Source organism: Sorex fumeus, unplaced genomic scaffold, assembly GCF_029834395.1.
Source record: "Sorex fumeus unplaced genomic scaffold, SorFum_2.1 ptg000171l, whole genome shotgun sequence".
NCBI classification, from domain to species: Eukaryota; Metazoa; Chordata; class Mammalia; order Eulipotyphla; family Soricidae; genus Sorex; species Sorex fumeus.
The window spans coordinates 3,504,729-3,529,679 of NW_026606228.1; positions in this window are offsets into that span (position 1 = coordinate 3,504,729).

The following is a 24,951-nucleotide window of genomic DNA, read 5'->3' on the forward strand; positions in this document are numbered from 1 at the left end:
ACTGCTTGCCACAGATGTTGACAATATTCTCACTGGCAGTGAATCAGAGTTACATTTTCACCATATTCCTGCCAACACAAAATATTCACATTATTTTTGATATATGCCATTCTCCCTGGTGTGAGATGGTTTCTCATTGCTGACTTCATTTAAATTTCCCCAGTGATGCTGGCATGTTGACCACCCACCTGCCTTTCTCTGAGAAGTGTCTGTTCATTTCCTCTGCCCATTTTTGTTAGGAATTTTCTCGATTTTCCAGTTGATTTTTGTAAGCATGATATATATCCTGGATTTTAACCCTTTGCCTGATTTGTTAAATGCAATTTTTTTCAATTCAGTTGGCTGTCTTCTAATTTTAGTTCATGTTTCTTTTATCATGCAGAAACTCTTTAATTTTATGTAATCCCATTCATTTATTTTTGATCTGTTGCCTTTCTTGTTGTATCAGATCATTGAAATTGCCTTTAGGGGGCCAGAGAGATAGGACAGCATGTAGGACATTTGTGTTGCAAGCGGTCCACCCAGGTCCAATCTCTGCTATCCCATTGGGTCCCCCAAAGCACCTCCAGGAATAACTCCTAAGTGCAGAGCCAGGAGTAATCCCTGAGTATAGCTGGGTGTGACCTAACAAGCAAAAGAAATGAAAAAAAAAAACCAGTAATGGAAATGACTTTAACATCACATTAAATTAAATTTAAAATCACATTAAATTAAAGCCTTTTGGAACATTCTGCCTATATTTTCCTTTATATACTTTATTGTTTCTTGCCAAATTTCAAGGTCTTGATCCGTGTTTTTAAATGAATCACCATAAGATACAGTTACAGACTTACAAACTTTCATGATTACGCTTCAGTCATACAATGATTGAGTACCCATCCCTCCACCAGTGCCCATTCTCCACTACCAATGTTCCCAGTACCCTTCCCGCCACTCCTCATCTGCCCTCCCACGCCTCTGGGCAGGCACATTCCCCCTTACTCTCTCTCCTTTTGGGTGTTATGGTTTGCAGTACAGGTACTAAGTGGCCATCATGTTTGACTCATAGTCTATTTTCAGCATGCATCTCCGACCCCTAGCAAGTCCTCCAAGCATCATTTACTTAGTGATTCCATCTCTATCCCAGCTGTCTTTTCCCCCAGCATGTGAGGCCAGCTTCCAAGCCTAGGAGTGATCCTCCTGTCCCTTATCTCTAATAACTTTGGGTGTCCCATTATGTTACTTCATATGCCACAAATGAGTGCAGTCATTCTGACTCATTTCACTTAGCATTATACTCTCCATGTTGATCCACTTATATGCAAATTTCATGATTTCATCTTTCCTAACAGCTGCATAGTATTCCATTGTGTAGATGTACCAAAATTTCCTTAACCAGTCATCTGGTCTCAGGTAATTGGGTGTTTCCCACATTCTGGCTATTGTAAATAGTGCTGCAAAAAACATTCAAGTTCAGATGTCATTTCTACTATATTTTTTGCATCTCTGGTTTATATTCCCAGAAGTCGTATTGCTGGATCAAATGGAAGTTCAATTTCTAGATTTTGAAAGAATATCCATATTGTTTAGCAAAAAGACTGTACCATTTGGCATTGCCACCAGCAGTGAAGGAGAGTCCCCTTCTCCCCACATTCATCCCTACACTTCTTGCTTTTGTTCTTTTGGATGTGTGCCGGTCTCTGTGATGCGAGATGATATCTCATTGTTGTTTTGATCTGCAACACCCTGATGAATCCTGATGAAGAGCATTTTTTCATGTGCCTTTTGGCCATTCAGACCTCTTCTTTGAGAAAGTTTCTGTTCATTTCATTGCTCCATTTTCAGATGGGATTGGATGTTTTCTTCTTGGAGAATTCAACCAGTGTCTTGTATATCCTTGATATTAACCCCTTATTGGAAGGGTATCAGGTGAACATCCTTTCCCATTCTGTTTACTGCCCTTGATCCTATCCACTGTTTCTTTTAAGATGTAGATACTTCTTCGTTTAAGATAGTACCATTTGTTTATCTCTGTTTCCACTTGCTTCATCAGTGGTTTCATCTTTGAAGATACCGTTAGCTTTAATGTTGTGGAGGGTTTTGCCAATCTTTCCCTCAATGTACCTTATAGATTCTGGTCTGATGTTGAGGCCTTTAATCCATTTTGATCTGATCCAGATTGGAAAGGAAGAACTGAAGCTCTCACTATTTGCAGATATAGCACTGTAGCACTGTAGCACTGTCCTCCCATTGTTCATTGATTTGCTCAAGCGAGCACCAGTAACGTCTCCATTGTGAGACTTGGTTTTACTGTTTTTGGCATATCAAATATGTCCTGAGTAGCTTGTCTGGCTTTGCTGTGCAAGCAGGATACTTTCAGTATCTTGCTGGGCTCTCTGACAGAGACAGAGGAATCAAACCTTCCGTGTCGTCTGTGTGCAAGACAAATATTCTACTTGCTGTGCTAAAGCTCCAGCCCCTTTCAGATATAATTATACTATATTTAGACAACCCTAAAGGCTTTACCAAGAAGCTCCTAGAAACAATAAACTTGTATAGTAAAGTCGCAGGCTACAAAATCAATACCCAAAAAGTCCATGTCTTTCCAATAAGCAAATAATGAGAGATAAGACAGTGATATGAAAAAAAGCAATCCCACTCACAGTTATGCATTCAGAAAATCAAGTACCTCCAAATCAGCTTAACTAAGGAGGTAAAAGACATGTACAAAGAAAACTACAAAATGTTATTTCAAGAAATGAAAGACAACACTAGGAAATGGAAACACATCCCTTGCTCATGGATTGGGAGAATTAAGATTGTCAAAATGGCAATAGTCCCCAAAGCATTATACAGATTCAATGTGATCCCTATGAGGATACCCCATGACATTTTTTCAAAAAAAATCATCAAACACTCCGGAAATTCATATGAAACAACAATCCACCCTGTATAGCTGAAACGATTCTTGTGGGAGGAAGATTGGAGGCATCACCTTCCCCAGACTCAAACTGTACTACAAAGCCATAATAATTAAAACAATATGATATTGGAACAAAAACAAATCTGTGGACCAATGGAATAGGGTTGAAAATCCTTACACATGCCCTCAAATATATGATCATCTAAACTTTGATAAGGGAGCAAGGAATACAAAGTGGAACAAGAAAATTCTAACCATTTACCATTTAACAAATGGTGCTGGCAAAACTGAACATCTACATGGAAAAAAATGGGCTCAGGCCTCTATCTAATACCATGTACAAAGGTCTTGATCCACTTTTAATTGACTTTTGTATAAAATTTGAGATAAGAATCCAGCTCTAATATTTTAGACTTGGTTATAAATTTTCCAACTATTTTTTGAAGAGACTATCTTTACTATATTTCACATTTTCAGGTCTTTTATTGAAAACTACCTGCCCATACATATAAGGGTTTTCTACTGGGTATTTGATTCTGAAGCATTGATTAGAGAGCCTATATTTATACCAGCAGCATGCAATTTTGATAATTATAGCTGTATAATACAGCTCCAACTAGATAATGAAATACCTCTCAATTTCTTATATTTCTTATGGTTTTTCTTATTTCCCTTATGGCTCAGGCAATTTGAGGTCTATTTGATTCCACACAAATTTTATAACCGACCTTTGTAGGTTCTTAAAGAATGTTGTCTAAATTTGTATATAAATCGCAAAATTCTATATAATATATTATATAGATTAGACATTTTAATAATATTGATAAAATCCAATTTTATGATAAAACTATTGAACATATTAAAGACTAAAGAGTAGTTTAGAAATATAGGTGGATGTAAAGTTACAAACATAATTTTGAAAAAAATGTTTGCAGCATAGTCATGTAAAGTATTGGTTACTTACCTTTATGCATGCGTGGAAAAAAATGGTTGTGACTCATTGTCACTGATTCACTTCTCTGTAGGATATTGTGGTTTATAAGTCTGAAAAAAGGTAAAAATTCAAAGTATGGTTTCTAATGAATATTTTTTACTCATTACTATAAAGTCAAAATATTATAAACTAAATCATTTGTATTTGTTTTCAGTCAAGCATAATCTATACTATCTTTAAAAACTATTTCTATTTCTTAAAGCTCTATTTGGTGTATTTTTATACTTTAGGTGTATTTTTGTGCTCTAAATACAGGAATTTAATATTATTTATGATAAGCTCAATCTGTTTTAATTTCTATCATAACTCTTTACTCTTTAATACTCCAGCTCACAGTTATCTCTCAATTCTATTATTTTATCATTTGTCTAATGATTTAAATCATTTATAATATAGGATTTCATTGCACAGCGCAATATGGTTTGCTTATATAGAGTTGATTCTTATTTCCCATGCATTGCTCTTATTTCATCAGAAAAACATAGTTTTTCTTGTAGCCACCATCGCTTTAAGTGTATAATGGATATTCACCTACTGACAAACTTCATTTGATCTTATAAATATGGACTTTGAATTAAGAAGGCAAAGACATGCAAATGATATTCATATTGAGTTCTCTTTAACTTACAAGGAAATATTTTCACTCCACTCTTGAGGAAATATACCATATTGTGCTCACATTCCGCACAGCTGCTAGACTATTGTCCAATATCAGTAAATGTTAAACAAGAATGTTTGATACATATTAAATGTTGCTATGCAATTCGTTCCATCTGCAGATGTACGTATTTATTCTAATCACAGCTTTCTCTGACCTATAGTTGAGTTTCATAAAGGGATTCATCTGTTCATCTGTCATCTCATTTTAGGCCAAATGCATTCAAAGCCTGAGGGGGGAGAGGGCAGAAATACTTTAATATTTTCCCATTTAATTTCTTTATTAATAAATTGTACTCTTATACTATTTTAACATCATTTCAATATTTCATGAGTTTTTACATTATCATGATAACTTTCAATTATGTTAGTATATATTAATATACTTAAAATATTATAATCTTACAATAATTTCATATTCTCTATTTTAATATTGATAGTAACCACACACCTACATATTTAGAAATCTTCTGAGAGAAATTTACTTTCTTTACCAAGGCATAAATTATACTTCAGGCATAAAATATTTCATTTTAAAAAATCCATCTGTATTGTCTCTTTGTTTACACTATACTAAATTTCATACTTTCTCAAATGTCCCTGTGGCTTTTATATCTTTCAGACAATGCTGTAATAGAATATCTCTGCTTTTGGCAAATATTTTCTGCTGTAATATATAAGTTCTGATGTACAAATGTTCTAAACAGAAATGCCAACACTATCTATTGCTTACCATCCAGGTCTTTTTTATACAGGCTTCTAATAAGATTGTGTCCAGATAGTTTTTGCTGAGGTACACAGTGATTATCTCATAGAAAAAGTATTCACAATTTTATATGGCCAGAATCCTCCACTACCAGCAGCACAACAAAGTATATCTACAAAATGCATTAAACAGAGTAGTTCTTTAAATAAGTGTCAATGCAAGGTGAATTTTAAATTCCTCTGGCCAAGCTAAGACATAAATTTTCACATTGTGACTACAGAGACTTAGTATGTACAACCCTCAAAGTGAGTTGTTCTTTATCCAGTATCTCCAATCTACACCATGAAGAGTATTAAAAATGCAATGTATCTTATTCGCAATGAAGTTGCTTATTATCTGTTTTAGTCCCACATCAAATGAGACACAATAAAATAAAAAGGCAGAGACTAATCAAGTGGATCAGATTGATCAGCAAATAAGGCCCAACTTTCTGCTGTTTATAGAATCACTTAACTTAAATGACAAACGGTCTCAATGTAAATGGTTGGAAAAACAATCATATAAGCAAATTATAGTCTAAAATGATAAGATATGTAATTAAGGGACAACTGTAATTAGAGGACCTAACACTCATTAACAATGGAATGGTATTGAAATGTATAAAGTCATTATAAACATAATTGATTAGCGACATCAACAACAACATCATAATAGGGGATGCTATCAACTCATGCTCATTATTGGACACATCAATCTACAGAAAATCAGCAAATAAATAAGAACCATAAATTCCATAAATAATGAGCTGCATGAACTGGGCTAAAGGGAGGTTGGGCTCTATATCACAAAATAATTAAGTGCATATTCTTCTCTAGTAACTTGGAATTAATTTTTTTATTTTTTTCCAGTTTTCAGCACAGCGGTAGGGCATTTGCCTTACATGCAGCCAACATGGCCGACCCGAGTTCGATTCCTCCGCCCCTCTCGGAGAGCCTGGCAAGCTACCGAGAGTATCTCGCCCGCACGGCAGAGCCTGGCAAGCTCCCCGTGACGTATTCGATATGCCAAACACAGTAACAACAAAGTCTCCAATGGAGACGTTACTGGGCCCGCTCAAGAAAATCGAAGATCAACGGGAGGGCCTTTACTTCACTTTGTTATGGACAAGTCTGGAGGCAGAGGCATACACACATATTTGGTGCAGTTCCACAAATTGCAACCTTGCTTACAGTGCTTGCATATATACTGTTTAACTGTGCTTGAGTTTATATGCTTTTGTTATCATAAATGACACCCACAGTACCTTCATGGATGACACATTAGCCTGAAGGAATATATAGGAATCAAATACATGGTCTCACACATGCAAGACGAGCTTTCTATATACTCATATCCATATGAAGTTTTCTTGGTAAAAAACAAAATTATGAATTTTATCAATGCTTTAAACCTCACAATGGATTAAAATTAGAATTTACCATAAAAGGAGAACTAGAAAATATCAAATATTATGACACTAAAGAACATGATACTGAATATTTATGAGGAAATGAAGAACCCAAGACAACATTTTTAAAATCTTGGAAACAAACCAAAAGGAATACAAACTACCTGAACATATGGAACAGGAAGAAGCTGTACTGAAAAGAGTTCACAGAATTATATATTTGTATAAAGAAATAAGAAATATCTCAAATAATCTAAATTCATAACTTAATTAAAGGAAAACATAATTTAAAGACAGTGTAATGAAGAAAATAGTAAAAATAAAATGTATAGAAAATAAACAAAATTTAAAAAAAGCACAAAAGATTCATGAAAATAAGAGCTGATTTTTCAAAAGATTAAAAGAGATTGACAAGTCTTAGCCATGTTAAATAAAAGAGAAAATTCTAATAAATAGATCAGAAATCAAAGTGGAGGCTGCAAGTTACCACAGAAATGCAAATGATCAAGATACATAATAGTCTATTCATCATTAAATTGAATGATCTTGAGTAAATAAACAAATTATTGAAATCATACAACCTACCAAGACTGAATCAGGAGTGAAAATACAATGTGAAAGACAAATTAAAAGGAAGAATATTGGAAAAGTAATCTAAAGTCCCTCCAAACAAATTGGTGGTTGAAATTGTTTTGGTAGTATGTTCTATAAAACCTTCAAAGATGACTTATTATCTATTATCAAGCTGAGATAGCTTTGGCATTGTGAAAATAATAACGTTATATTTTAAAAAATTATATGAAATGGAAAAATACCTACAGCATGATACAACACTAATAATCAAGTTATGTAATAAATTTTTAAAAGTTAAAATTATCATCATCCAAAAAATGAGGGGAAAAATTATCAGATGAGTGAATTTAGGATGTAAAGTAAATAAAATCTTCATAGCACGGTCCTCCCATTGTTCATTGATTTGCTCGAGTGGGCCCAGTAATGTCTCCATCGTGAGACTTCTTGTTACTGTGTTTGGCATATTGAGTACGTCACGGGTAGCATGCCAGGCCTTGCCGTGTGGGTAAGATACTCTCGGTAGCTTGCCAGGCTCTCCAAAGGGGTGGAGAAATTGAACCCAGCTCTGCTGGACTGGCTGCACGCAAGGCAAACGCTCTACCGCTGTTCTATTTTTCCAACCCAAAATCTTCATACATCATGGAAATGTTAATTGGTTCAGTCTCAATGAATATCAGTGTGAGGAGAATTTATAAAAAAAATTAAGAGCAGAACTACCATATGATTAGCAATTCTACACCTAGGTCTGTCCAGCCACACACACACACACACACACACACACACACAGACACACACACACACACAAACTAATTCAAAAAGATAAACACTAAACTATCTTCATTTCAATATTATTTAAAATACATGAGATCTGGAAACAACTCAAGTGTCAAGTACCAGTTTTGCTAATGTAAACTTGTAGTCTGTATGAAAAATGGAAGACTTTTAGAAAACAAAAAGACCTATTCTGTTACTACAACATTAATGGGAACACAAAGTTTATGCAAAGAAAATGTGACTTAAGTATAAATACAAGTACCAGGTGATGTCAGTCTTATGTGGTATTTAAAGATAAAACTCAAGAGAACATAACAACATCAAATGAAAGCAAACCTCTGAACAGTGGTCACAATGTGAGGTGGTGTGCTGAGTGAGTATAGGGATCCATTATACCTGGTGATGGTTTCATTCTTTGGCGGTAGTGTCGTTCCACAAACCATAAACATTTACTGTCTTGTAAACCAACATAGCTTCAATAAAATAAGAAAAGAAAAGAATCAAACAAAATGTCAGAAATTACTTTCAGCAGTTAGCTCTTAAAAGTCTGCATGTGTACGTGGTTCAAAAAATCAAAATAGCAAAACAAAAAGTATTGTGCTTTATGGTATGTATAAAAAACCCACCTGAACCTTCAGATATATTTCCTATCCTGAGATGAATATATGTTGAAATACCAGAAAGGAATTGGTGGATGAATTTCTGTCTCGGCTGATTTCACAGATCCATGAAGAGATAGCAATCAACTTTGCAGTTTTTTTACTAAGAAATTTGAGAACTCCTAGAATGAAGCCTCTATAATAAAAAATAAACAAAAGCAAATTAGAAAGGAAACTGATAAAATAGGGCATAGAACAAGATATGATCATTGTTATCATCATTATCTTTGGAGTACCTAATGAAATAAATAGGATGATGGAAAGAAAAACTTGAAATTACACAAAAATAAAATGTCAGACCTTGGAAGTCCAGAAAAGATAAGAAACAATCTATTTAGGTGGTTCTACTTCATCATAAAAGAGCTACCAGAAAGGCTTGGAAATCAGTTACAATAACTTTATTGAAATTATGAGTATTATAATGGAAATACCCATTACATAACGATGTGGTTTTTAAAGGAAGATGACAATCAAATATAATGAATGGAAGAAGGTATTCACAGTGCACATTGCAGTGGCATTAAGACAACTCAGCAATGGGAAGATCCTTAGATTTTTTTCCCTGTAGAAGACAAATAAAAGAATGGGACACACTTTGGATCTAAGAGTAATTGCCTTGATAATCAAAATGCTTCAAGGTGGATGACATTAGCTATTTTCAAAATTCAGAAAATATTTTTCAGCCGAAATTAAAATTTAGGTAAAAAATGGAACAAGTAAAAGTTAGGCAAGTACATTTTGACATATGACACACTCAGAAAAATATTAAACATCCAGGCTTTCTCAAAAAAGGTACTGGAGTACATGTGCTATGGAATAAAAAATTATATATATAGAAAAGAGATAAGAGAGGCAAACTAAACTTTTTGTGATTTAAAGACATTTCCTCATATCCTAAAAATAGAAGTCAATAGATAATATAAAAAACTTAAACCTAAGAACCTAAGAAATGGATGTGTAAGCATGTTGTTTATAAATAACAAGATAAACATCAAGAGAAACATCTAAAAGAATTGAAAAATATTAGTCTATGCAACCATACTCAGGGATGGAGATAGGCTGGAGAGTTAAGCTGTCATTTTTCTTTCTTTGACATTTTAAGCAAAGGTCATGTATTATTTATAAAAATAAAGACTGCATATAAAAGAAATATGATTACTTCAAAGGGAATTTATTTTCGAGCATCACTACCAGCTCACCCCAGTTTTAAGATAAACATATGATTGATGTGAGGAAGCTGGCCACCTCTTGTAAATATAAATATTTCTAGAGTGACTCAACAGGTTTTTAATACTTTACTTACTAAAGTGAAATTTTTAGCCAGTTGAATTCCAATGACACAAGATACTCCTAAATTACTTTGAGTGTCAAAAGTGCATTCAACATTTAGCTTTAAAAATGTCCATTGGAGAAAACTTTCTATTTTGCCTTGCATAAAGCTAACTGTTATTAGTTGGTCAAGTGAATGGGTGACACCTCTCCAACCAGAAATGTATTAATTTTCCTAAGACACTATTTCAATAAAATGTAGTTTTTAAATTAGTCCTGATTAAAACTTTGTATAAGTAGGGGAGAGAAGGGATGGGATCTCTTGCATTCCATTCTTGAGATAAACATTGCAAATGCACAAAGTCATTATTTAAATAAATAACCAAAATTGAGGGAACTCCTGCATCCTTTCAGGTAAGTGTTGCACTCCCATATGTATTTTCAGCAAAATTGTCTTTGTAGAGTTTCAGCAATAGTACTGGCTTTGACATGATATTAGATTCTTCTGAATATGGAAATCAAGTTTATAATCTGAGATAAACATCAGTTAATCTAGGTTTAAGTGTCATCTGTATAATGGAGAGTGGCCTAGTATCTAAAATGAAGAGTTACCGTGAAGGTTAAATAGTATAACAGAACAAAACCAGTAAGTCAGTTGACATTTTGAAATTCACTTCTTGGTTTATTATTGTTTTTCGAGGGGGGTCTCCTAAGTGGGTATTCTGCGGGTGCAAGGGATCTTCCTGGAAATTCTCGGACAACCTGACCAGTGAGAACCTCTGACAAATTCTCTGACAGCCGGACAACCTGGCTCAGTGCCAGGGCAAGAAGATGCAGTTCAGATTGGGCCTTCTTTTACCAAGGATTATCCAAACCACCCCAGCAGTATTGGAACGGTCTCCAGAGCTCAAGATCACAGTCATTATCATCCTGTTGTTCGTCAATTGCCTCGAGCAGGCACCAGTAACTTCTCCTTCGTCCTAGCCCTGAGATTCTAAAAAGTGCCACATTCAAGGGTCTTTCAGGGTTAGGAGAATGAGACCCATCATTGTTACTGGTATTTGGCATATTGGGTACGCCACGGGGAGTTTGCCAGACTCTGCCATGTGGGCAGGTTACATTCAGTAGCCTGCCAAGTTGTCCAAAGCAAGAATTAGATAATAAGATGTCCTGCAGCCGCAAACGCAGCTGCGCACTTCCAGGAGCTGGGTTTTACAGTCTCTGGGTCTTGGCCATTGAAGGGATTACACAGCGCCGGTGCGGGGGGGGGGGGGGGGGGGGAGTAGTTGGTGGGTGTGACCCCCGCCTACTGGAAGATGGAGGATCTGGGTGGAAGATGCTCAGCCCAGATCTGAGCAGGCTTGGAGATCTCATCCCAGGGACCCGCATGCCTTTGTTCCTCTGCCGTTACTTTCATGCGTGTGGAGAGTGGTCTCAGCATGGTTGTGGCTGTTTCTGGAGGTCTTCGGCTGCCGGGGTTCTGCTTGGTCCAGGGAGGGAAACTCAACCCGCCCCCTTCCAAGGGGCCTCGGTGAGGACAGCCAGGCGCGGAAGCAGGGGACTCTGTGCTGTTCTCTTCTGGGAGCTGGGTTTTATAGTCTCTGGGTCTTGACCGTTGATGGGATTACATGGCGCCGGGGGGCAGTTGGTGGGTGTGACCCCTGCCTACTGGAAGATGGAGCTACACTTAGCAATAATTAAGGGGCGATAGGTTATCAGGGATCAATCATGTGTTGGTCACATTACTTGTATGAGCTTAACCAACATATTATCACTCTGCCCCTCTTAGATCCCTTTTTAATACCACTCTGACTTTGAATTGATTTATATGGATGCATTATTTATTGATATTCTCATCAATATAACAAAGTTCACTGCTAAATTGTTATTTCCCACCAGTTAAAGTTTAGATACATTATCTAGGAGAGCCCAGCAAGCTACCGAGAATATCCTTCCTGCACAGCAGAGCTTAGCACCTACCCTTCACATATTTGATATGCCAAAAACAGTAACAATAACAGGTCTCATTCCCCTGACCCTGAAAGAGCCTCCAATACAGCAGCGTTGGGAAGGACGAGTAAGAAGAGGCTGCTAAAATCTCAGGGCTGCGACGAATGGAGATGTTGCTGACGCCCAGTCGAGCAAATCGATGAAGAATGGGACGACAAATGATTCAATTGATCTAGGTATGTAGCAGAGTAGAAAAGCATATACCTTTCATATGCGAGGTCCGGGGATTGGTACTGGAAAAATAAAAGTATGAAAACTCTGTTAATGTCATTTTAAATTCAAATAATCCTTTTGTAGGACACAAGAGAAAATGGCAAGCTCGGGTATTTTCTAATAGGTGACAGAAAAGGCCATGCTGTGGGGAAATGGGTGAGGCAACTGACTCATTCCTGATAGCCATGCTTACTTGCAGTGCTCAAGACTGAACTTAAGCTTAGCACTTGCTACTCATATATTCTACAACTTAAGCTATTTCCCCTGGCATAAATATGCAGGTTTTTGCCATGATTAAAGCCAACATAGGAGAAAAGAATTTGCAGCAACCAATGTATCAGTCATCTTCCTGTATATCTATTTTTGAAATGAAGCTTTCCAATAACATTTGAAACAATTTTCTTGAGCTGAAACTTCTTATTTAAATTTTATCTGAAACTCAAAGTGAGTCTTAGTATCTTAAACTCTCCAACAAAGAGTAGTTCTATCTAGTCTCCTCTTATACCGTACAGCTTTAAAGCATTTTAAAATCATGTCTTATTTAAATATTTTGAAATCATCTACAAATAGAATGCAAAGGGTGTCTATTTGCAAAATCTTTATTTTTGTTGTCTAACTGGGAGTTATGTAGTTACAAAGTTGTTCATGATTGGGTTTCAGTCGTACAATGTTTCAACACATATCCCTTCACCAGTGCAAGTTTCCTACCATCAATGTCTCCAGTTTCCCTCTGGCCTGCCCGCCTCCTTGCCCTAACCCCTCACAGACTGCCTCTATGGTAAACATTTTCTTCTCTCTCTCTCTCTCTCTCTCTCTCTCTCTCTCTCTCTCTCTCTCTCTCATTTTTCTCTCTTGTTTTTTTTGGGGGGGTACTGTGGTTTGCAATACTGTTACTGAAAGCGTAGGATACATTGCTTTTCCTCCGTTCAGCATTCAGTTTTGCCAGGAGTGATCTTTTTCAACCACTATTGTCACTGTGGTCCCTTTTCTTTACTAACCACACTCCACCTTTGTGACAAGCTTCATATCATGGATCATTCCTTCTGACCCTTATTTCTACTATCTTTGAATATTACAAACTACTTTCTTTATATCCTGCAAAAGAATGCAGGCATTCCATATTTGTTCCTCTCCCTCTGACTGATTACACTCAGCATAATTATCTTCATATCAATCCATGTATAAAAAAATTTCATGACTTCATTTTTCCTAACATCTACCTAGTGTGCAATTGTGTAGAGGCACCATGATTGTCATTTTCATCAGCACTGTATGAGAGTCCCTTTCTCACCACATCCATGCCAGCACTGGTTATTCTTTTTTATGTGTGCCAGTCTCTGTAGTGGAGATGATATTTCATTGCTCTTTTGATTTGTCCATAATTAATAATGTAGAGTACATTTTTCTTTGAGGAAGTTTCTGTTCATTTTCTCTTCCTATTTTTTTGATGTAGATGTATATATTTTCTCTCCTTGGAAAGTTCTACAAGTGCCTTATGTATCTTGTATATTAACCTATTATCAGTTGAGTATTAGGTAAATAATATTTCCCATTCCGTGGGATGTCCTTGTATGCTGGTCATCATTTCCTATGAAGTGAAGAAGTCTTTTAGTTTAATGTAGTCCCATTTGTTTATCTTTGCTTCCACTTCTTTGGTCAGTGATGTTTAACATTGAAGATGCCTTTCACTTCAATGTCATGGAGAGATCTGCCTACATCTTCCTCTGTATATGGTATGGATTCAGGTCTGATATTATGGTCTTTAATCCATTTTGATTTTTGTGCATGGGAAGTCTGAGTTGGATTTTACGGTTTTATTTTGTTTTTGCTTGCAGCTGACCATTTTTCTAGCACCATTTATTAAAAGAGGTTCTCCTTGTTCCACTTCATAAGTTTCTTTCCTTTATTAAAATTAATTGATTGTACTCTATTGTCTTAGGATATTCCTTTCAATTACATTGATCTAAGGGTCTATTTTACTCCAATACCATGCTGTTTTAGTTGCTACCACTTTGCAGTACGGTTTGAAATTGAGGAAAGTTATGCATCCCATCTTTTCTCAAAGAACTGCTTTAGATTTTCGAGGAGTAACATTATTGCTCTATATGATTTATAGGAGTGTTTTATCTACTTATTTCTAATATGACATGGGTATTTTTATAGAAACTGCATTGAATCTGTACAATGCTTTGGGGATAATTGTCATTTTGATGATATTAATCTTCTCAATCAATGAGGAAGGGATGTGTTTCCATTTTCCATGTTTTTCTTTTTTTCTTGAATGAGTGTTTTTTAATGTTGTAATTTTCTTTTTATAGGTCTTTCACCTTTTTAGCTAAGCTGATTCTGAGGCACTTGATTTTCTGAGGCACAATTTTAAATGGGATTTTTAAATATGTCTTTCTTCTGTTTCAGTATTTCTATATAATAAAAGAAGATAATTTGTGTATTAATTCCGTAACCTGACACTTTATTACACAAATCAATTGCTTATAGGACATTTTTTTGTAGAGTCTTTTTTTTAGGTATAGCATCATGATGTCTACATATGGTGAGAGCTTGACTTCTTCCTTTCCTATCTGGATGCCCTTGATATTTTATTCTTGCATAATTGCTTTTTATGACATCTTATTATCTCATTCCTACTTTGGACAAACTTGCAGGCTATCGAATGTAGCCTGCCCACAGGGCAGCGTCTGGCAAACTCCCCGTGGCGTACCAAATATGACAAATACCAGTAACAATGATGGGTCTCATTCTCCTAAAGAGCCTTGAATATAATCTCAGGGCTAGGATGAAAGAGACGTTACTGGGGCCTGCTCGAGGCAATCGACGAATAACAGGATGATGAATGAATGAATGAATGAATAATTGCTATGGCAAATACTTTCAATAGTATAGTGGATGGAATGATGAGATTCAGTAGCTTTTTCTTGTGTCTGATCTTAGAGGGAAGGCTCTAGTTTTTCCCCTTTGTGTATAAAGTTTGCCATGGGCTTGTGGTAAAAAGCTTTGAATATATTTAGGAAAGTTCTTTTAATTCCCATTTTGCTGAGACGTTCTATTAACAATGGGTTCTGGACCTGGTTCAATGTTTTCTCTGCATCAATTGATACCATCATATCATATAAAACCTTAATTTCATCCACATACAATATTCCATTCATCTCTATAAAGACAGACATTTGCAAGTCTTCTTTTACTTTATTACCATATTTTTTCTTTTTATATGCCTAGTATCCTATTTTGTATATGAGATTTTCAGTTTGGTCAGATTTCTGATGACTCATTTTTTTATTGCTGATGTTCTTCATATAGGTACCTATACATGATGATAGAAGGGTTTTCATTTAAAGAACTTACTTGATTTATTTTTGTTTTGATATGCATATTCCTGACAATAAGTGATGCAGAACATTTTTTTTCAGATGCCTTTTGGCCATTTGTAAGTCTCCTTTGATGAAGTTCCTGTTTATCTTTGAGGAAGTTCCTATTTATCAGGGCCTGGAGAGATAGTAGAGCAGTCAACATGCTCTCCTTACACAAGGCTGGCAATGGTTTAATCTCTAGCACCCCATATGGTCCCTGAAGTACTTCCAGGCTCTTGGCACTGAGTACAGAGTGAAGAGTAAGCCCTGATTACTGCTTTGTGTGGCCAAAAAAAAAAAAGGTTTGCAATCAGTATGTAAGAGGACCAGTAATATAATAATATGGCTTAGTAGCTTTTCCCAAGTTAATTAATTTTAGTTATATTCTCTCATAGTGTAGTTAATTATTCATTATGTGTTATTAAACAATATTTCACTTTAGTTTTTTCTTATTTGGGATTCTATATTTTTATCAGTCCATTTATTTGTTAGCATTACATCACCCATAGGAACTAATTCCTGTATAACTCTACTGAGTTGTACACATAGTTATATTGCCATATATATTTCCATTTTTGATTTTTGGTGGACAATAAGGCTACATACTTAGGGATTTGTCCTGGTTCTATGTTCATATATTATTCCCAGTAGTGTTTTGGAAACTATAAAATGCTGGGTATGGAGGTGGGATTGGGCACATGAAGGAAACTGCTTTAACCCCTCACTACCTCTATATCTAACCATATCTAGGTCTTATGTTGCTGTGTATTACTTCAAAGTTATTTTTGGTATTTATATCCCCATGGTAAAATAATAACAGCTTATATATTTCCAATTCCAATAACTGATTTTGTTAGCTATTTTTTCATGTGAGTGTTGCAAAAGCCAGCACATTAAATGATGATATGCATATATGAAAATCTCTCTCACAAATACTCTCCCTTTTATGTACTATATATGTATTACTTTCCAGGCATTTTGAGTTCATGTAGCAATGCCACATTTAATATATTAACTATTTACTGAAAATTGTCCCTCTGCCGGTACAAAGCCACGTGGGTTCCAAGGCCGAGATCTCCAAGCCTACTCGGATTGGAGTCGAGCATCCTCCACCCAGATCCTCCAAATTCCAGTAGGCGGGGGTCATACCCACCAACTGGCCCCCTGGTGCCATGTAATCCCATCAGCGGCCAAGACTCAGAGACTATAAAGACCAGCTCCCAGAACCGCGCGGCCGCATTTACGGCCACACGACATCTTATTATGACATCTCATTCCTACTTTGACAAACTGTCAGGCTACTGAATGTAGCCTGCCCACACAGCAGAGTCTGGCAAACTCCCCGTGGCGTACCCAATATGCCAAATACCAGTAACAATGATGGGTCTCATTCTCCTAAAGAGCCTTGAATATAATCTCAGGGCTAGGATGAAGGAGACGTTACTGGGGCCTGCTCAAGCTGGAGCGATAGCACAGCGGGTAGGGTGTCTGCCTTGCATGCAGCCTGCTCAAGGCAATCGATGAATAACAAGATGATCTGTGATCTGTGACTGAAAATTGATTCTCATTTTACAAATATGAAAGCTGACATTCAGAAATCTGAATGTCTCTTCTTAGACTTTCAGTTAGTAAGTGCTAAAACTGGCAATAAATATTGTAACTCATGGACTGAAGAGATACAGCTGACAGGGCATCTGTCTTAGACAGGGTCAACCCAAGTTTGATGACATCCCATAAAGTCCCCCAAGCACCATAAAAATAATTCTTGAGTGCAAACACAGGAGTTAATCTTGAGCATTTATGGGTGTGACCCAAAAACAAGCAAGCAAGCAAACAAACAAACAAACAAAAGATTGCAACTCAGAGAATGTCATGGTGATTTTAGCATGTCAGAAAGACAAAGAAACACTAAAAGAAACAGAAACCCTCCCAAACAGTTACTAGTAACCAATCGTTACCCTGGTACTCAAATCAAACCTTGTAAAAGGATATTGATGAATGTAAGCAAAGATTCTTAAAGATTCATCACAGAGTCCTGAATAATGATATACTGAAAATCCTGAGAATAGTCTTGAAACTTAATGCCATGACAGTGCACCTAAATACTATTTGTCATTGAGCCAGAAATCACGAAATCCAAATGAATAAGGCAACAGTAACACTACAAGCAAAATCAGAGTGGAAGAGGGTTATGGGCGAGAAGGCTGTGGTAGGGAAGAAAGAGAAGCATGATGGTATGAAGAAACCAAAGAGCTCAACTGTGAGGGACAAGGTTTCATCTGATAAGAAATCAGCAGCTGAAAAGAAGCTTACAAAAAAGGAACCCACCACAGAAGAAAAGCCTGTTGCACAAAACTCAAATTTGTTCTGTAACAGGCAATAGTTTTTTTTTTTTCACGGATATCCAATTTTTATTTTGTTTGTTTTTTTATTTATTTTTTTATTTAATCATTTTTTATTAGTGAAACACCATGAGGTACATTTATAGACTTATAAATTTTTATGCTTGGGTTTCAGTTATACAATGATCAAGTACCCATCCCTCCACCAGTGCCCATCCTCCCCCATCACGGGTCCTAGCATCCCTCCCACCCCCCATCCACCCCCCGTCCCACCCTGTCGCTGTGGCAGGGCATTCCCCCTTGTTCTCTCTCTCTTCTTTTGGGTACTGTGTTTTGCCAGAGAGGCATTGAGTGGCAATCATGTTTGGTCTATAGACTACTTTTAGCATGTCTCTCCCACCCTGGGAGGGTCTTCACAACACCCTTTATTTGGTGCTCTCTTCTCTATCTGAGCTTCCTTTTCACCTAGCACATGTGGCTGGCCTTCAAGTCATGGAGCAAAATTCCTGGTACTAACCTGAGCCATTCCTGGGTGTTAGTCTTCCGTTTTGTTGCTTTATGTACCCCAGATGAATGCAATCTTTCTGTGTCTATCCCGCTCTTTCTGACTCATTTCGCTTAACATGATACTTTCCATGTAGTACCACTTGTATGTAAATTTCATAACTTCATCTTTTCTAACAGCTACATAGTACTCCATTGTGTAAATATACCAAAGTTTCTTTAACCAGTCATCTGTTCTTGAGCACTCAGGTTTTTTCAAGATTCTGGCTATTGTAAAGAGTGCTGCAATGAACAAACAATTGCAGATGTCACTTCGACTATAGCTTTTTGCCTCTCTGGGATATATTCCCAGGAGTGGTATTGCTGGGTCAAATGGGAGATCAAATTCTAAGTTTTTGAGAATCGTCCATACTGTTTTCCAAAAGGGTTGGACCAGCCTGCATTCCCACCAGCAGTGAAGGAGGGTCCCTTTCTCACCTCATCCGCGCCAGCACCTGTTACTTTTGTTCTTGTAGATGTGGGCCAGTCTCTGTGGTGTGAAATGATATCTCATTGTTGTTTTGATCTGCATCTCTCTGATGATTAGTGATGTAGAGCATTTTCTCATGTGCCTTTTTGCCATTCGGATTTCTTCTTTGCGTAAGTTTCTGTTCATTTCCTCGCCCCATTTTTTGATGGGGTTGGGTGATTTCTTCTTGTGTAGTTTAACCAGTACCTTGTATATCCTTGATATCAACCCCTTGTCGGATGTGTATTTGGTGAATATTCTTTCCCATTCTGTAGGCTGTCTTTGTATTTTGGTCACTGTTTCTTTTGAGGTGCTGAAGCTTCTTAGTTTAAGATAGTCCCATTTGTCTATCTCTGTTTTCACTTGCTCGGTCAGTGGCGTGACATCTTTGAAGGTACCACTAACTTCAATATCATGGAGAGTTTTGCCAACTTTGTCTTCAATAAACATTATGGATTCTGGTCTGATATTGAGGTCATAAATCCATTTCGATCTTACTTTTGTGCATGGCGTTAGTTAGGCAGAGATATGAGCCCACTTTTTTGCATGTAGCCGTCCAGTTTTGCCAGCACAATTTATTAAAGAGGCTTTCCCTGCTCCATTTCACTTTTCTTGCCCCCTTATCGAAGATTAGATGATTATATGTTTGGGAGGAGATGTTAGTATATTCAACTCTGTTCCATTGGTCTGCAACTCTGCCTTTGTTCCAGTACCATGCTATTTTGATTATTATTGCTTTGTAGTAGAGCTTGAAGTTAGGTAGGTTGATTCCTCCCATTTTCTTTTTCCCAAGAATTGCTTTAGCTATTCGTGGGGTCTTATTGTTCCATATAAACTTCAGGATTGTTTGCTCTATTTCTTTGAAGAATGTCGTGGGTATCCTTATAGGGATTGCATTGAATTTGTACAGTGCCTTGGGAAGTATTGCCATTTTGACAATGTTGATTCTCCCCATCCATGAACAGGGGATATTTTTTCATTTCCTCGTGTCCTGTTTTATTTCCCGAAGTAGCGTTTTGTAGTTTTCTTTGTACAGATCCTTTACTTCCTTAGTTAAGGCGATTCCTAGGTACTTGATTTTCTGGGGCACAATTGTGAATGTAATTGTTTTCTTCATCTCACATTCTTCTCTTTCACTATTTGCATATAGGAAAGCCATGGATTTTTGGGTATTGATTTTATAGACTGCCACTTTTCTATACAAGCCTATTGTTTCTAGGAGTTTCTTGGTAGAGGTTTTAGGGTTCTCTAAGTATAGTATCATATCATCTGCAAATAGTGAGAGCTTGATTTCTTCCTTTCCTACCTGGATGCTTTTAATATCTTTTTTTTTGCCTGATCGCTATTGCAAGTACTTCCAGTACTATATTGAACAGCAGTGGAGAGAGTGGGCATCCTTGTCTCGTCCCTGACCTTAGGGGGAAGGCTCTCAGTTTTTCCCCATTGAGGATGATGTTTGCTGTAGGTTTGTGGTAGATGGCTTTAACCATATTGAGGAAAGTCCCCTCTATCCCCATTTTGGCAAGGGTTTTCATCATGAATGGGTGCTGGATCTTGTCAAATGCTTTCTCTGCATCTATTGATATGATCATATGATTTTTATCTTTTCTTTTGTTGATATGATGGATTATGTTGATTGATTTCCGAATGTTGAACCATCCTTACATCCCTGGGATGAATCCTACTTGGTCATGATGTATGATCTTTTTGATGAGTTGTTGAATTCTATTGACTAGCATTTTGTTGAGAATCTTCGCATCCGTGTTCATCGGGGATATCGGCCTGTAGATTTCTTTTCTTGTGGTGTCTTTGTTTCCTTTTGGTATTAGAGAGTATGGAATTCATAGAAACTGTTTGGGAGAGTTTCCGTTTTTTCAATTTCCTGGAAAAGCTTGAGAAGAACTGGCAATAGGTCCTCTTTAAATGTTTGGAATAATTCGCTAGTAAATCCATCTGGACCTGGGCTTTTGTTTTTGGGAAGACTTTTGATTACAGTTTCAATTTCCTTGATGTGAATAGGTCTATTCAGGTACTCTATATCTTCTTGCTTCAGCTTTGGGAGATGATAGGAATCCAGGAATTTATCCATTTCTTCTAGGTTCTCTTGTTTCGTGGCATACAGACTTTCAAAGTAGTCTCTGATGATCTCTTGAATTTCTTTAGTTTCTGTTGTAATATCCCCATTTTTATTTCTGATTCGATTTATTAAGGCTCTCTGTCTCTGTTTCTTTGTGAGTGTTGCTAGTGGTTTATCTATCTTATTTATTTTCTCGAAGAACCAGCTCTTGGTTTTATTGATCCTTCGGATTGTTTCTTTGTTTTCCATGTCGTTGATTTCTGCTCTAAGTTTTATGATCTCTTTCCTTCTGCCTGATTTAGGCTCTTTCTGTTGATCCTTTTCTAAAGTCTTGAGCTGTGAGGTCAAGTTGTTTATGTGCATCGTTTCTACAGTCCTAAGATATGCTTGCAGAGCTATAAATTTTCCCCTTAATACAGCTTTCGCTGCATCCCATACGTTCTGGTAGTTTATGTCTTCATTCTCAATTGTTTCCAGGTATCTTTTGATTTCGTCCTTGACTTCGTTCTTGACCCACTCATTGTTCAGCATCGAGTTGTTTAATTTCCAGGTGTTTGATTTTGTTCTCCGTGTCAGTGTGTGATTCACTTCTATCCTCAGTGCATCATGGTCTGAAAAGATGGCTGATACTATTTCTATCTTCCTGATTCTGTTGAGGTGTGTTTTGTGTCCTAGGACATGGTCTATTTTGGAAAATGTTCCGTGTGCACTGGAGAAGAATGTGTATTCTTTCTTTTGGGGGTGTAAAGCCCTGTATAGGTCTAAAAGCCCTTTCTCTTCTATTTCTTCTTTCAAAGCCAATAATTCCTTGCTGGGTTTTGTTCTTGTTGATCTATCCAGAGTTGATAAGGCGATGTTGAAGTCTCCAAGTACTATTGTGTTGGTAGCGATGTCCTCCTTAAAATCTGTTAGGAGTTGTTTTAGATATTTAGCTGTTCCCTCATTAGGTGCGTATACATTTAAGAGTGTGATTTCTTCCTGCTGAATGTATCCCTTGATGAAGAGAAAATAGCCTTCACTGTCCCTTCTAATCGTTTTCAATGTGAAATTAATGTTGTCGGATACTAGTATGGCCACCCCAGCTTTTTTGAAGGAGCTGTTTGCTTGCAGGATTGTTTTCCATCCTTTGACTTTGAGTCTGTGATGTTCTGGCTGTTGAGATGAGTTTCTTGTAGGCAGCAGAATGTTGGGTTCTGTCTCTGTATCCATTTTGCCACTCTGTGTCTCTTCAATGGTGAATTTAGACCATTGACATTGAGAGAGACTACGGTTATGGGGTATTGTCTCATTTTCTGCAGGGTGTGTTGTGGTTGTAGGGTTTGTCTTGTCTTATAGTAGCCCCTTTAGGCCTTGCTTTAGGTTTGGTTTTGAGTCTATGAAGTTCCTGAGCTGCTGTTTATCTAGAAAATAGTGTACTGTTCCTTCGATTTTGAGGGAGAGTTTAGCCGGATAGAGTATTCTTGGTGAAGCATTCATTTCAGTGAGTTTTTTTACTATATCTTGCCACTGACTTCGGGCTTGCAGGGTTTCCTCTGATAGGTCTGCTGTGAATCTAAGGGGTGCTCCTTTGTATGTGATTTCCTTCTTTGCCCTTGCTGCTTGCAGTATTGTGTCTCTATCGGCAGCATCAATCATTCTAACTATGATATGCCTTGGAGTGTTTTTGTTGGGATCTCTTTTAGCTGGCACCCTTCGGGCTTCTTGAACCTGAATGGCTGCATTGCGGAGCTCTGGGAATTTTTCAGCAATGATTTCTTTGACGGTGTTTTTTTCGTTGGGATTGTTTCCCTGAGCTTCAGGTATTCCCATGATTCTAATGTTGTTCCTCTTGGAATCATCTGCTAGGACTCTGATTCTCTGAAAAGCTATTTTGAGGTCCCTTGCCACTGTTTGTTGTTCCGTGTTGGCTTGGCGCAGCTGATCTTCCAGCTCACTGATTCTCTCTTCAGCTGCGGTCATTCTATTTTTAAGAGAAGAAACTGAGTTTCTCATTTCATCTACGGAATCTTTTAATCGTGACATTTCTGCTCTCATTTCTTCGCGTAATTTGTCGATTTTTTCTGTGGTGTTACTGGCTGTCTGTCTGATCGTTTCATTGAGTTGATTGAACATCTTGATGACTTCGTATCTGAATTCTGTGTCAGAGAGGTCCCTTAGGTGAGCTGTATTGACAGAATGTTCTGGATTGTTTTTGTTGTCCTCCACTTGTGGTGGAGATTTTCTTTGTTTCTTCATATTGCTGAGTAGGTTGGGGACTAAATTCCTTGGGAACTAGGTTCCTTAGAATGGGTAAACAACCTGTGGCTGCATAAGCGGCCACAGGTCAGAAAATAGGCCACGCCCACTCTGAAGCCACGCCCACTGCTGAAGAGGCCACACCTCTATGGAAAACTGGGTTTGAGATGAGATGGGCACCGCGTGAGCACCGCGTGAGGAGTGAAGAGGGGACGGCAGACACTCACAGCTGCGTTTCTCCAGGTGTCTGCCGGGATGCCTGAGGTCCAGAAGGGAGAGGTGGAAGTCCTGGGGCCACACACCAGGGGCTGAGCTGACCTGGGTTTGAGATGGGATGAGCACCGCGTGAGGAGTGAAGAGGGGACGGCAGACGCTCACAACTGCGTTTCTCCAGGCGTTTGCCAAGATGCCTGAGGTCCCGAAGGGAGAGATGGAAGTCCCGGACAGGCAATAGTTTTGGACAGCTAAATTCCGTAAAGACCTGATCAAATAGACAATAAAAATATTAGCACACGAAGTATAGAAGTACTCTAAAAACTTTCATGATGATCAAGTATTATTTACTCCAGGAATGCAAGGATGGTTTAACAAGTCAATCTATGTAAGACACCACTTAAACACAAGGAAAAGAAAAAACATATTATCACATAACTAGAAATAGATAACTTTGTCAAACTCCACTACCCATTAATGATTTTTAAAAATCCTCAATATATATAAAGTCATCTGTCGCAAATCCATTAATCAAAAAATATACTGGGGAAGAGCTCCAATGTACGGAGATTGAGAAAAATGCAAAAAATAATAAATAGGGTCGAGAAGTAAATCAAAGCAGTTAATATATTCCTTGGAATTAATAAAAATGTGTAATAAAACTATCATAATGTATGGAAAAATCTGTAACAGCAGGAGAATTCATAATGGTACACAGAAAAAGCTGTAACAGCAGGAGAATTCATAACAGTACAGGCATACATTAGAAAAGAATAAAAAGCTCAAATCAACAACATAAATATACATTTAAAACACCTGGAGATGAAACAAAATATGAATACCAAAACTACTAGAAGGAAGGAAATAATAAAAACTAAAGCATAAATCTGTGATATAAAAGGAAAGAAATCAATAAAAGTTAATTAAACCGAGGCTTCGTCCTTTGAAAGAATAAACAAGATAGACAAAACTTTGACTAAACTCATGAAGTATAAAAAGAAAATTTCCAAATAAATTTGATCAAAGATGAATGAGGAGAACCCTCAGAAATTCAATACATTGTGAAAAATTACTATGAAGAACTTAAAGCTAGAGAATCTAGAAGAAATGAATAGATCCTTAGAATCATGAAATCTCTGAAAACTGAGCATAGAGGAAATAACAAACTCAAACAGTTCAGTCATAAGCAAGGAGAACCACCACTGATCAAGCAAGTGGAAGCAAAGATAAACAAATGGGACTACAATAAACTAAAAACTTGAGGCATCTCAGAATAAACAGTGACAAAGATACAAAGATCCCAACAGATCATTAAACAATATTTATGCAATACTTATCTCATAAGGGGTTAATGTCCAAGACATATAAGTCACTGGTAGAACTTTACAAGAAAAAATCCTCAAAGACCAACAAAAAAATGGGGAAAAGAAAGGAACAGAAACTTTCTCAAAGAAATGCAAATGACTAAAAGACACATGAAAAAATGCTCTACTTAACTAA